We start from the raw sequence: 15,678 nt of genomic DNA on the forward strand, positions 1-15,678 counted from the left end.
TGAGAGAGCGCCTTTTTGTTGTTGTTGTTGTGCTAAGCTAATAGGCAGAATGCTACAGGCATAGCTCTAAAGAATGTAGCCTCATGGGCAGTGTAGTCCGTGCTGCAGGGAGAATGGACTGCCGTACCCATTATGTGTCTGTGAGCGCGAGGAGGGAGAAAAAGGAGAGTGGAAAAGTAGGAGTTGTCATCGAGCAGAAACGGGAGCTGGAAGCATGTAAATATAATAATAACCACTGCAGCCAAGAAGAGTGCCTGACGAGCCCAGTTGTAAGTAAGCTATTAAGACTCGACTGTACACTGTGTTCGTGTTTTCCTCTGAAACAATAAGTTCCGTTGGAGCAGCCTTTCAACGCCTCTCTCTGTCTCTCGCTAGCAAACTTGACCCAGACAACAAAGTAAAGCTATTTTGCGGCTACGAGTCCGACACGGAACCCGACGTATTAGCCAGAGGTCCCTTTACTACGGTTCGGAGCCGCGGACCTTCAGTAATAGTAATAAATCACATTCATGTAGTTGTAAACAGCATGATAATATATTAAGTAATCCAAAGTATTCAGAATACGTTACTCTCATTGAGTAACGTAACGTAATACAGTACAAAATACATTTTGGGGCATGTATTCTGTAATCTGTAGTGGAATACATTTTAAAAGTAACCTTCCCAACACTGGTCCCAGGTTGTTTAAGCCAAAGCAGAATGGAGCAACAGCATAAACACGGTCCAGAGGTTCAGTTCAGGGACTCCAGGTAGCTGAGGTGAAGCCTAGCAGGCAGCTAGCAGCTACAGCCACCTGTGTCACCGTTCACCTGTCAGTCAGAGAGGCCACGCCCATAATAATGCAAACTGAAAACTAGGTGAGTATAAAAACATTGTTCTAAAGTTTGTCTATGGGGACTGACTCACTGCTGCCTCGTGCTGGACAGACTGCAGCTATCTGAGTTCTTCTCCGTCTGGTCTTGAACCTCGGGTCCAAGTTCTGTGCAAGTAAATCTTATTTTTCCGTAAATGTGCATCTATGCCTGAGTTAAATATTCACGATCTCGCTCTGCACTAAAGCTTCAGTCTTGTTCCCGTAAAGCTGTAACTCAGTGACTTCAGTGCTTTGGGGCGTTTGTAGAACATCTGCGTCACCACAGCTCGGACTCATGGACTGCTTTTCCAGTACCTGCTGTCCTCTGACAGACAGAAGCAATCAAGAACCACTTGCATGCCTCATGCTCTTCGGCTCGCCCTTCATTTTCTCTGTCTCATTGTTTGATGGACTGCTACTGTCTGTTCCCAGCGTGCAGACCAGAGCTGATGTGAAGAACAGCTGGATCAGAGGGAGAGAGGGAAAATCCCTGCAATGCAACGTGGCGTTTTCCATTCTGCGAGGAAGCCACAGTCCAGCTGCAGATGGAGAGAAAAGAGGGGAGGAGGTGTTGTTACTCTTCAGTCTGCCCACCTTTTCTTCTTTTCTTCCCTCCCTTCTCTCTGCAAACGTGGCAGTCGTCTCTCTGTGTCTGATGAAACATGTCATTATTTTTTCCTCTGCTGCTAAATCATCCACGGGCAGCTCTGCAGGTCTGAAGATGTGAGGATTTAAACGCCCCTGTAATGTGGCAGCATTATTAAACAGGATTATGGAAACACACCCATCTGTGTGCCACGTAGTGAAACAAAGAAACACAGAAGTATCTGAGGTCTGTGATTGGCTGATAGCTGTGTTATTTTTTAAATAATCCCTGTGATTTAATATCGGTGATGTTTTGGGGATGGCAGAACGAGCTCTGCTCTTCTGCTGTGCGATGTGTTCATCACACTGCAGGCTGATTTATTTTGTCTGAGTAAAATCTTTGCAGGGACGGAACTGCAAAAGCATACTGGCATTTACACGCGCACACATTTCTCACATTTTATGACAGAGTTACCTGATTGGTGGCCTGTGAGCAGCGTGTCCGCCACATTTGACCTGAAGGTCACACGGTGTGGTGGTCCTGGGGTTTTCTGAGCTCTGGATTCTTGTTGGTAGTTTTTGGTTCTCGTGTTTTTGCTTCCTGTCTTGTTGAGCTGAAGGCTTTTCTTTGTGTTCCTCTTCTGCTTTGTTTTTGGATTTGTGCCTCGTCTTCCTTCGGGTCAAAGTTCTGCTGTCATTCAGGTCCGAGTCCAGGTGGACCAGGACCAGGTGACCCTGAATCCTCCCTTAGTTATGCTGCAATAGACGTAGGCTGCCGGGGGATTCCCATGATGCATTGAGTTTTTCCTTTCCAGTCACCTTTCTCACTCACTATGTGTTAATAGACTCTCTTCATTGAATCATACCTGCTATTAAATCTCTGTCTCTCTTCCACAGCATGTCTTTATCCTGTTTTCCTTCTCTCACCCCAACTGGTCGCAGCAGATGGCCGCCCCTCCCTGAGCCTAGTTCTGACGGAGGTTTCTTCCTGTTAAAAGGGAGTTTTTTCTTCCCACTGTCGCCAAAGTGCTTGCTCATAGGGGTCATATGATTGTTGGGTTTTCTCTGAATCTATTATTGTACGATCTACTGTACAACATAAAGCACCTTGAGGTGACTGTTGTTGTGATTTGGCGCTATATAAATAAAATTGAATTGAATTGAGTCACGCAGCAGCTTTTCGGGGGGGGGGGGGGGGGGGGGGGGGTTTGCCATTACAAAGTACTGTCTGTGTTTAGGGCAACAGCAGAGTGACAGTTACAGGTAAGAGATCTTGCATTTCCTCTCAAGGAGCAACAGGGAGGAGAATCTCTAAACCGCACAAACTAATTTACCAAAATTTGCAACATGTAGTTTACAGATGCTATATCAATATTAAAGGCTGAAAATTGAAATGAAATGAACAGCACGACTGTTGTAAAAGGCATGTATGGCTTCTTTGGAGATTGTGCTCACATTTAGTAAATCTGGCCCGTAACTCCTCCAACTTCACCTTAAGGCATCCAGGAGGCATGCTGGGCAGAGGCCGAACTTCATTGTTGGCTACTTTCGAGGAGTCCCTGCCAAATGACCGGGCACCCCTCACATGTCTGATGTTGTTCCTCTGGTCTCCGCCAACACCTGTGCTCATAGGTGTGGGCTGGAACGCACCCCAATCAGGAAATCTGCAGCTTTCACGCTCAGCTTTCTCATCACCACAGCAGTCCCAATGTCCCTCTCCTGCTGCCTCTTCTGAGATACTTGATCTCCTCCACCCTTCTCCTGCTGAGAGCACAGCTTGAGACTTTGAAGTGTTCATTTTCATTCCAGCCTCTTCACATTTGACCCAGCAAACGACCTGCAGTGACACCCCGCCCTGTGCAGCTACACTTGGAACAACAGAATCCAACAGCCAGCAGGACTCGGTCCGACCTACTGCAGTCAAAGTGATGCGGCCTCCCACTGTGGTTCTACTGGGACCAGAACAGAGGGCCTGACAGGTTTAGGCTTTTCCACGTCCACAAAACACACACTGTCGAACATCCTCCAGAGGATAAAGCGCCAGTTAAAGGTCCACCACCAGGACAGAAACCACTTTGTTCCTTTTTGGATTTTTCATCAGTAAACCTTGCTCTGTGTTCAGCCTCCACCTGGATCTTCTGCTGTAACTGAGGCAGTCTTCAGGTCCAGACTCCACCTGTGAAGTCGTTAGACTGCAGTGTACCTGCTGCAGGCTGCATCTCTTATTACTTACAGCTTCGTTCAGTGCAAAATGTATGAAATGTATGATTTTTCCTGACTGTAAACACCAGAGCTGCAGCAGGTCCTGATGTTTCTTCGAGTCTGATGAGGGGTTGGGGGGTCAGGGGTCAGTTTTTAAACTAAAAAAGAAAATTTTAAACCCAGAAACAAACATTAAAGCCTCTTCTTTTACCTCTTCCTGTGAAATCACAGGCTCTTAAAATGATTGCTGCTCTATGCTGACCTTCTGGAGGCTTCTTCACTTTGATGGAGGTTCAGGCCTCCTCCTCCTCCTCTTGCTGCTGTTCTATACCAACAGAAACATGGAGTATAAACCCACACTCAGAATAAATTATGGGTCATTTTAGATTTTTCTTTTTTTTTTTTTACTCATATGAACAAACTCTGAGGTGTAAATGACACGCTTGCTGCTTGCTGCCGCGCCCTGAGCTAAAAACCAGAAACTCAGCTTGAAATAGAAAACGTGACAGCGCCCTGATCAATGGAAGAAATGTGGAGAAACACAATAAAACCCAAATAGATTTTTACAGGCTGCCTGATTCCTGAGACGCTGTTTGATTTTTTTTTTTTTTTTTTTATATAAACGTGTCCCGTTTGGTTCTTTTGCCATCAGAATTATTGACTAAAGGCGAAGAAAGATTTACTTTACCAAATGGACCATCCCAGCCTTGCCGTAATGGTCCATTTGATTTACCTTTTATTGTTTATTTTATTTTATTTATTTATTTTTTACTTGCTAGATATGGGACAGGGGAAAAGAAAATGGAGAAAGAAAGAGGGGGGAAAAAAAAAACAGCGGAGAAGAGGGACGGGGATAAAGGGCAAAAAACAAAAACCAACAAAATAAGCAGACAAAAAATACATATATCGATCACCTGGATCACCTGTTGAGAAAGAAAAAAGAAAACAAGCAGAAGAAAACGAGAGTAATAGAATAAACAACATCACAATGATATATGGGAATATAACACTAAATACTTAATATTAAACATTATTGTGCAGCACGTAAGATCGACAGCGCACAGTGTGCTTTGAGGTAGGAGCCAAAAAGGGTGTAGTTTGTGTGTGTGATCACCTGTGTGTACACCTGTGAGCATGAGCGCGCTTGTATTTAAAAGGTTCCTTAATGTAATGATCTGCTAGAGGGTGTGGGGGGCCACAGTCCCATCCTCCAGGGCATGAAGCAGGTATGGAGGAGATCAAAACTCCAGACATCCAGAGGCCCCCAGAACACAAGAGACCAAGGAAGACCAACAGAGGGGCAGCCGCGCCACTGTCCCAGAAAGAGCTGAGGAGAGTCCCAGATGAGGGATCACTCAGCAGCCGCGGAGCAGAAGCCAGGGGGGGTTGCAGTGACGTGCCCGTGAGCTCCGCCGGCAGCCAGCTGTGCCTGAGTGACCGAGCCCCAGGCCGAGAGGCCGAGGGCACCCCACCCCCGAAGTGGCCCGAGCGAGCCCCAGGTTCCAGGCCCCGATAAGCAGCCACCAAGGAGTGAGCCGGTGTGTACCCGGACGCCCACCCCCGGACACAAAGAACCACCAACGCATCGATGTCTGAGGGCGTCTGCCACCGGCAGGGGAAGTGGTGGGGGGAGATAGGCCTCCAAACCTTGGAGGGCCTGAGATGTCCCCAGAGAGGTGGCGTCTGATACCCAACCCGACATATAGACACAGACATACAGGCACACTCAAATACAAACATCCATTCCCACCCTCATGCTCTCATAGGCAATTACTCCACACTCAACCAACGTGGAGACAGACAACAAGAGACGCTGTACACACAATCACACTCCCCAAGCGTACTCTAAGAACCGGGTCTAGGTACCCTTGCCCCTGGAGGGGGAAACTGCACCCAGACCCAGGTGGTGTTACCCTTTTCCCTGCAGTGGGGAGAAGCAGACTGCCCCGACTCCGCAGCAGCAGGGAGGCCCCACACACCAGACCCCAGTCGGACGGCCAACTCCTCCTCCTAGCCCCCCCGCTCCAGCAGGCCGCAGAGACTGGGGGTGTAGGAAGACTCCAAACCTCCCTCTACCCGCTCATATGTAGTGTTGATGTATATGTGTTCTAAGGTGCAATTAAAACCCAGGAGGGCATGGAGTTACCTGCCAGAGAGCAGCAGGTAAGCGCATAGCCCCTCCTGATAGCCCTCAATGTCTACGTGTATTTAAAATTGAGAGGTGGGCAACGACGCCAGGGGTGAGGTGTACACCCTGATGGTAATTTGGAGTCCGTGTTGTGAGCCCACCCCCAAGATCCTATATGTATGTGTTATGAGAGTGTGAGTAATGTGAATGTCTAAGTTGTGAGATAAAATTGAGGCAGAGGCAGCCAGAAGGGGACAGAGGGGGGGGGGATGCCTCCTCTGCACCCTGGTGACACACCCCTACCCCAAGGCCCTGCATGTGTGGGTGATTGTGGTGGAGCGGGAAGAGGGAGGCAGCTGGAGATGGGGAGGGAAGAAAGGGAGGGGCAAGTGACCCCTCCCTGGGGCCAGCTCCCCCGCTGACCCCAGTAGGCACCCCCATACTCTGCAACCCGCCAGGGAAAGGGGGCCCAGGCTCATCCGGACCAGGGCCCAGTGCAGCAGCGCCGCCCGGCCCCACAGAGCCCGGGACAGCCCACCCGACCCCACTACAGAGAAAACTGCACCCACCCCATCATCCACTCATCTTCCAGACTACACAAGACAATAGACGCCCAGGCTGAGATCTTCCTCCACCTCTCCTATATCTCCCCCTCCTGCAGAGAGAGTTCCTGAGGAGAGGAAAGCTCCTGCAAGATGTGACAACCTCCCCCACCAGTTGAAGAGTCCCCCAGGTGGCTCGATGCACCGGCGGCGCCCTGCGCCAGGGCTGGGCCCCCATATACCCACCCGCCCACAACCCCAGCAACACACCAACCAGGACCCGAGCCCCCGAGGCCCGGCCAGGGCCCCAGCCCAGAGACGGAGCGCCCCCAGAACCTCACGCCCATCCCGGACCCACCCAGGGGCAGCCAGGCTACCAGGTCAGTAACCCACGTCCGTCAGCACAGACCCTCCCCTAGCCCCGCTGCACGCAGCCACGAGGAAACCGTCACCTAAGAGCCAACAGAGCCCTTAATTGGCCATGACCGCTACCCCGGGTTGAGCCCCCCAAGGAAGATGCTCCTGGGGAACCCCCCGACGCCCTAAGCCTGTCCCTACCCCCACACCAATCACAACAGTGAAGGTGGGACCAAACTATGACCCCCCACCCCCACTAGGTGATGGAGCTGATCAAAGGAGCCCAGAGCAATTGATCTGATGTGGTGGCAGAGGCTGTATCAAGACTAATGTAATCTAATAGATAATTTCTATACTGGTTAGAATTAAGATTATTTTTATTTTTCCAGTTCATGAGGACTGTTTTCTTGGCTATGCATAGGGCAGTGAAAACCATGTGGGCTATATTCTTTTCTGAAGTGACATTATCTAAGCTGCCCAACAAACACACTAAAGGAGAAGTTGGAATGTTACATTTCAGACACTTCGATAAGTCTTCACATATCTCACGCCAAAACTTCTGAACTGGTGGACAGAACCAAAGAGCGTGGATATAATTGTCCGGTGAATTGGTTTGGCAGTGTGAGCAGTTGTTGGTAGACGTAAAGCCCATCTTGAACATCCGATGACCTGTATAGTGCACTCTATGTAGTATTTTGTATTGAATTAATTGAAGACTGGGATTTCTAATTAGATGAAAGGTTTTTAAGCAAATCTGAGACCAGAAGTTTTGGTCTAAGTTAACTGATAAATCCGCTTCCCATTTTGCAATAGGAAGTGATATTGATTCATCTATTTTAGAAAGCATTCTGTATATTTTGGATAGTAATTTGGGGGTTTTAAGAGTAAGAAATTGTACCACAATTGGTGGTGTTTGTAGTTCAACTTGACCCGGTTTAAATTTCTTTTTTACTATGGATTTAATTTGTTGATATTCTAAAAATCTTTTCTTGTTGATCCCATATTGTGTAACTAGTCTGTCAAATGAAATAAATTTTGTTCCTTCTAGTATATGTTCTAAATATTTGATTCCTTTACCACTCCAATCTGAAAAGTTTATCATATTATTGTTTTGTAATATGTCAGGGTTGTTCCAGATAGGTGTACGTTTGCATGGGATTAATGAAGACTCTGTCAACTTCAGAAACTCCCACCATGCTGTCAGAGAGGAGCTAATGTTGACGCTTTTGAAGCATTCATGTCGTTGAATGTTTGAGCTGATAAATGGTAGATCTGAAATCTCTAGATTATTGCAAAGTGCTTGTTCTACATCTAGCCAAGGTTCATCTAAGAGGGTATGTTTTTGCCATCCTGAGATAAATTGGAGCCTGTTGGCTAAGAAGTAGTGCTGAAAGTTAGGTAGTTCTAATCCTCCTTTATCCTTGGTCTTTTGTAGTGTTTTTAAGCTTATACGTGGGGGCTTATTTTTCCAAAGGAATTTGGACATATATGAATCTAGAGATCTGAACCAATCTTGTGGCGGTTTAGTTGGGATCATTGAGAATAAATAATTTATTTTTGGTAAGACCATCATTTTTATAGCGGCAACCCTTCCCATGAGTGATATGGGTAGACATTTCCACCTAGCCAGATCGCCTTCTACTTTCTTTAAAAGTGGGATATAGTTTAATTTAGTTAGATCTGCAAGCTTGGGAGAAACATTAATACCTAAATATTTTATATTTCCCGATTGCAGTGGAGTAGAAGAGGAATTATGGAAGGAGCAATTAATCGGAAGGACTGTAGATTTTGACCAGTTAATTGAGTAATCTGATATTCTTGCAAAAGAGTTTATCAATTCAATCACCCCAGAGATATTGGTTTGTGAATTTTGGAGAAAGAGTAGCACATCATCCGCATAAAGGCTGATTTTATGTTCCACGTTCTTGCATTTTATGCCCTTAATTACTGAATCCTGTCTAATTGCTGCTGCTAGTGGTTCAATAAAAATTGCAAACAGTGAAGGGGAGAGTGGGCATCCCTGCCTGGTGCCCCTCAGGAGACAGAAGCTGGAGGATGTCTGGTCATTTGTTCTGACACAAGCTGTTTGATTTTCATAAATGTGCCCTTGAAAGAAAACAACAGTGAGCCGGCTGGATGTTTGCTCCAGACTGAGCATGCTGACGGTCACAGCGGAATCATTAAGATGAAATGATTGTTTACGATGTCCGCTGTGGCAGTGATGTGTCCGCCTCGCTGTCCTGTAAACTCTGAGATGATGAAACTGCATTGCTTTAGGAAGAATAAGACTTTGAGAAGCACGGCGCTGTACTCTGTATCTGCATTTCATGTTACCATAGTGGTTTTTGTTGCATTTCAGCTGCAAAATAAGATTTTATGTTTGGTGATTTTTGTCTGTAACTAGCAGTGGGAGTAAAGTCTGAGCATGCCTGAAAGGTTCCTTCAAAGTGTCCTTAGCATCTCCTCAGTGATGGAAAAGCACCGACTCATCAAGTGAATCCCCTCAGCAGTAAATGCATATTTATCTCATTCTGTAGGGTTAGGGAGGGAAACAGTCCTATTGTCATGGTAACGATGACTGTTTCCATGTTGGTAACAGTCATGAAAATTTGTCTTCCATCCACCGAGGCTGTCAAGGTCAGCTTCATGAAACTGATGAAAAAGTCTTAGAACTTAGAAACTGTGCTTCTTACACATGTGCTGTGTCGTCAGCATATAGAAAGCACCAAATAAAGATTTAAAATATCGTGTCACATTTGACCTCTGGCCTCTCCTTCAAGGTCAATAAACTGATCTGAAGGTCAAAGTGATAATAATGTTGATAATGATGCTACACTGAGCTATTTAAATGTTACTGTCTTGGTCGTCCGGTCCATTTCTCACTTTCTCTGGCGACAGTGGGAATGAAAAACTCCCTTTTAACAGGAAGAAACCTCCAGCAGAACCTGCCTCAGGGAGGGGCGGCCATCTGCACACACTGTGCTGCTCAGAGTGGAGTAGTTAACCCAAGCTCCCCGCTCTGACCCTGGAGGAGACGTGACTCCTTCGGTGGTTTCATCAGGAAATCAGACATGCAAAGATGCTAACAGGAGCCGCTAACAGTAGCATGGCTCATGAGAAGATCGTTAACTGTCAGACGAGCTAATCACAGCTCTTTAAAGTGAAGTTTGAACTGCACCCATCACTCTTTCACAGTGTTATGTTTGTTTTTGCTGCAGTCTTCCTGCATTGCTTTTTAGTCTAAATCACCAATAAATTCATGTCTCATTATGTTGTAAAATCGATCAGCCTGCCGTCCCGAGTTCAGCTGTGAAGAGCCAGTTGAAGCAGATATTTTCACTCCTTTCTTCATCTAAATGCATGTGTGGACTGAGCATGTGTGCCTGGACCAGCATTCGCGTTTCCCCCTTCAGGTTATTTGGTTTGTGCCGGGTGGGGATGGTTGTGGACACCTTCAGTGGGCGACAGCGTGTCCTGTAGAGGCCTGGGCTGTAGTCCCGGCGCTGAGGCGGTGAGCTCATCGGCTGTCCTGTAATTACAGCCTGTAGCCCTCCATCATGGTTTTGGTTTGGCTTGGTGATGCAGTGGGACTGATTTGGTTTTTGAGGAAATCGTGATGCTCTGTCGCATTTCAAGCATCCATCCAGAACATCAAACTATAATACTACTGCACATTTACTATAAACCGAGGATTTAAACCAGCTAAAACCAGCTGATCAAGTCTCAGAGCGTAGTTTAAGCTCAGGTTTAGGAAATCCTCTGCAGGTATGATGGTGCACCATCCATTTTAATCTGTATTAAACTCATTTTAAATTCTTGTGGAGATCCCAAAAGAAGACGTCTGGGTTTGAATCCTTCACAGACGATGTGAACGACACAGTCAGTGAGGAATGAGGTGATTTCTCCCTGCACAGCTGAGACAGAGCTGAGGCTGCAGCAGACGGTTTGGTGACGTGTAAACCTCGGACACACACACACACACACACACACACACACACACACACACACACACACACACACACACACACACACACACACATCAGAGGCTTGGATTTGAGGCGTGCAGTAAAAGTTTAAAGGCTTTCAAGTGTGAGCACACAGCAGTCTGCTACCTCATACTCTTCCTGCTATATGCTTTTGCTGCTTTAATTCATGGTTCAGATAGAGAGATTTTATTGCATAATTAAGATAATTAAATAACTAAGACTGTGTTCATTACTTTACTTTAGTTTCAATATGTCCTGGAAGCTCAGAGGGACAGAACACTCAGGTGAGTGCAGCAGAATTCTCACCTGGGCTCAGTTTGGTGTCCTGTCGCCTTCGTGGGTGTTCACTTGTGCACATCTGTATCTCCTCAGAGTGAAGACACCGGCACACCTGACACTCAGACACAGGCATGAGAGTCAGTAAAAAGAACAAGTGGGCTTAGAGGCCACCTTTCCTAACTCCTCTGCGATCACAGGTTAAATTACTGACTACAGACTACAGGAGGATTTAGAATCAGTCCTTTAGCAAGCACAGACCTGGTTCTGTTTGTTCCATTTGTAAACCTTTATAACGTCTTTGAGCCGTTTGTATGCACATTAACAGTGTAACTGTGGCAGGAGGCTAACATGGACACTGGATGATGGTTGTAGCATATTTTATAAAGTGTTCTGACTTTATGTGATGAATCCTGAGATGCTTCAGATCAAATTCTACTAAAGTAAAGCAGCTTTTATGAGATGTGTTTGGTTGGGCTGAAGCAGCCAAACTGAGTGGTTGGCAGGTAAAATCACAGTCCTCTTTTTCAAAATAAAACACCTGAAGGTGGATGCGTTTGAGTGTTTGAGCTATCTGAGCTTATATAATAACTGCAGAATGTTTCCGCAGAAGCTTGAGGCCACAAAGAGCTGCTGCTGAATGTCTGTCCAAGTTAATCACATTTACGCCACTGAACGCGCTCAGGCTTGTGTTCGTCATTTTGTGGCTACGATCAGCAGCCAAGGGCGAATCCTCCTCTGAAGACGTCGTCTGTGGTGGCTGCTCTCTGCTATCAGATCAAAGCTCACACACTTCATGCACACATGTCTGCTTCTCCTGCTTTTATCTGTCTTCCAGCTGTAATCTGCCACTCTCTGACTGTGTTTGTGTTTGCGTGAGCTTATTGGGATGATGACGGGAATTCTAGATAATCCACATTCTGATCGAGGTCCCTGATCCAGATTTGGGGACTATGTTAATTTTGGAATGCAGATAGGAAACTAGGACCCTCATCTTTGTCTTATCTGCGATCCAAAACACGGCAGACGCAAATACCATACGACGTTGTATTGGCGGCTTTTCTTGGAGACGGATGAGGCAGCACGTGCTCCTCCATGCTCCTCCGTGCTCCTCCACGCTCTGTGTTTTGTTCGATGGGTCTTACCCGGCCAGGGTGAGTCTGGTTTGAGTGGCATCGCTCACTGGTTTGTTAGTTTTGTTGTTTAACTGGTGTTTTCATCATTTGTTCACATTTCTTTTGTTGAATCTATGAAAAATCCAAAAATAACACAGTTTGACATGAAATAGCAATTTTGTAGCAACAGTTGCAAAAAATTCTCTTAGATGCAAAACAGACTCTTTCTTCTTTTTTTTCTTTTTTTTTTCAAAGCTTAAAGATGCAGGTGATGTTCCTAAGTGAAAATATTAAAGAGCTTTACGTGTCAATCAATTTCTGGCTACATTAAAATACTGGCTCTGTCTCAATTCATCACACACAAACCTCTGCAGATAACTCGCTGTCGCTACCTCCACCTGTTTCTGTTTCTGTTCCTCTGTGCTGTGGGAGGATGGTGTTAGCTCACATCCATGTACTTTAGGTTTCCCGGCGTATGAATTCTGGGCAACGGTCCACATGAATTTCCACCAAACGTGGAGGAAATATACGGCAGGGACTCCCAGAGAGACGCGAAGCCACAGGCCGGACTGCCTGTTTGCTCTCGTCTGTCAAACTGCACATTTCCCCGACTGTCTGTAACCTCCTGCTGATGCCTCTGTTTGCTTTGGCGCCCGGGACAGGACGTGACAGCAATAACTACACCCAACCCCACCTCAGCCCAAACCATAGGACACACACACATAAATTACCTGTTACTGTTTACCTGCGGACAGGTGTGCATGTGTGTATGTTTATGGCATACGCTGAGCTAAAGCTGACAACATTATTCTGAGGCTACATCAAACCATTTTCAAGTATATTTCACATTTCAGTTCAGTTTTATTTGCATAGCACTAATTAACATCAACCACAAAGCTCCATCAGATTGATTCGCTGTGAGCATCACCTGGTGATGGTGGGAAGGAAGAACTCCCTTACCTCTTGACTGGCAAAGATCAGTCAAGAGGCCTGAAACCAAGCAGTCAACAGAGTTTAAGAAGAAGAAGATAATAAAAAAGGATCCATGTTTAACATCCCTCTTAACATCCCCATTCATTAAATAAAACTGGACGAGGTACGAGGCCTTCCTGTGTTCTCATACTGCTCCGCAGGTAAAGGTGGGCTGGGTTTGCTCTGGGCTCCGCCTGCTGGTGGGGCCTCCCAGGTCCCGCTCTTCAGCAGACTCACCTGTCTTCATCCAGGTCATCCCTCACCTGTACTTTAGGACCATCAACACACAGCCGGACTGTCATCTGTGGCCAAGTTTGCTGACATTTTGTTTTCCTGGCTTCTGAACAGCTCCCAGTCTTACCTGGTCAGAGATTCTTACCTGTCTCCTTTGAGCTGCTCCAGCTGTCCTGGAGAGAACTGGTAAAGGCCTCACTGCTCACCTGGGTGCTGCCTGAGGATCTCTGCCCAGGTAAGAACACTCTTCATCTTACTGGACTAATCTCTCTAACACACAGATATCCGGCAGCTTCAGTGAAGAGTGTGTGCGTGTTATAATGTGTGTGTGTGGGAGGTTTGTACGAGTGACTCTCTATGTGCTGGCAGCTCTGTTATCTGTGGAGTTGCACACAGTGAGACTGCGTTCACACTGAAGGGCCTCGCTGGGCTCCTCTGAGCTCCTCCCATTAACGATGATGTCATCGTCCATGTTGGTGGACATTATGATCCACAGACGTCATGCTTCAGTGAGAAAAGACTCAAATTAAATCTTCTGCTTGGTTTTTATACAAAAAAATAACTCTCAAATAACATCAAACGCTCAGGGAGTGTTCGTGGTATCAGAGTACAGTCGTATCTGCCTCTGTGTCTGTTTTAGATGTTTTAATGCTTGTCTTCTGTTTTCTGGATCTTTGTCTTGTTGGGCTGAATAAATACGACTGACCTGACTGAGCACAGGAGGAGAGAATCTGTCTGTGATAGACACCGAGGCCACACAGAATCCAGAGTTAGCCATCAGCTTTTCTCATTCAGCACTTTCTTTGACCTGCTCTGTGGTCTGAGGCGCTTTTTGTCTTCTGTCCCTGACACGGCCGGGAGCTCCTCAGGAGGAAGAGCGTGGCCACGCCGCTCCCCCTGCTGGCTGAAGGGCTGAGTTGTAAGAACGGCTTCCCACCTTCAGTCTACAGCGAGTGCAAATATAACCGTGACTTCTGTGGTGACGTGTCAGCAAACCGACAAACCGTCTGCTTTCACACGTCACAGATGTTTGATTGGGCTGCCTGAGGGTTACATGCATTTACACTGCAGAGGAAATTCTGTCTGTCTGTTGTTTTCATGTGATGCCTTAGGCCGTGGCTCTCGTTATGAACCAGTTTCCTTTCCTCTTAAACAATCGTGAATCATAAGAGGGTCCAGATTAAAGTTCTGATAAAGGTGGAGGTCTCTGAGCGGCGTTAAAAACAAGATGAAAGTCCTTCTGTGATGCTGCAGAGAACATCAAAGTCATGGAAGAGGAGATTGCTCACTCCTCAGTTCCCTGCTCAGAGACAATTACTGCAGAAACAACAGAATTATTGTTGTTGCTCCCTCCCCAATAACCCTTTGCAATACAATGGTTTTACCCACATGAGAGAACAAGCTGAGGTTAATCAGTCTCAGCAGACAGAGGTCTGCTCACTGGCCAGTCCACTTTTTGTCCACATTACAGGATTTGTGGAAGAACAAATCATTTCTTTGGCGCTTCAGTTAAATGTGAGTGTGTGACCACCGACAGGAGCCTGGTCTGTACCAGCTTCCACTATGTGAAGGCTTTCTATAAGGTTTCGGTGTCAGTTATTTTTGCCCAGCAAGAGGAGCCTTTGTGAGCTCAGACACTGATGCTAGATGAGAGCACCGAGTCACAATCTGTGTTCTAGTTCATCCTAAAGGTGTTTGATGGCATCTGTCAGTAAGGTTCCAGCAGACTGACAGCCTTCCACAGAAACTCCAGAGTCACTGTATCCGAGTACACTCACTAATGATGAACAGCGGCCAGAGTGACCATACCAAGCCATAAAATACTGCAGTATGTTTAACTGACCATATCTGTCATTTTTAGTGCTTTATTGTTCAGCTATGTTAAAATAAAACTTGTATAAAAACGTACTTTTACTTTACAGCAGGAGTAGGGGAACTCCAGGCCTCAAGGGCCGCTGTCCTGCAGGTTTTAGATCTCACCCTGGGTGAAAACACACCTAAATCATGTGATTAGTTCATTACCAGGCCTCTGGAGAACTTCAAGACATGTTAAGGAGGTTATTCAGCCATTTAAATCAGCTGGACACATCTAAAACCTGTAGGACACAGGCCCTTTGAGGCCTGGAGTTCCCCACCCCTGCTTTATGGGCACAGACTAAATTTAATGATTTTGAGCTATTTGGTCACTAACACGCTTGTCCTACAGCGGCCACTCTAGCTAGGATCATGCAATGGAGAGGGAGGGGGAAGAAAACAGAATTCAGCTGACTGCAAGCAGGTGGTGAAATTTTACACTGTTCCTTTAAGATTTCCTCGCAGTGGGACAGAGCATATCTGAGGTCAAAGGTTAGTACAGACTATTACACAACCTACAGTTTAAAAAAAAAAAAAAAAAAAAAAGGATAATTTTAGGATATTTGCATTTGCT

Source organism: Pelmatolapia mariae, linkage group LG2 (assembly GCF_036321145.2).
Source record: "Pelmatolapia mariae isolate MD_Pm_ZW linkage group LG2, Pm_UMD_F_2, whole genome shotgun sequence".
Lineage (NCBI taxonomy): Eukaryota > Metazoa > Chordata > Actinopteri > Cichliformes > Cichlidae > Pelmatolapia > Pelmatolapia mariae.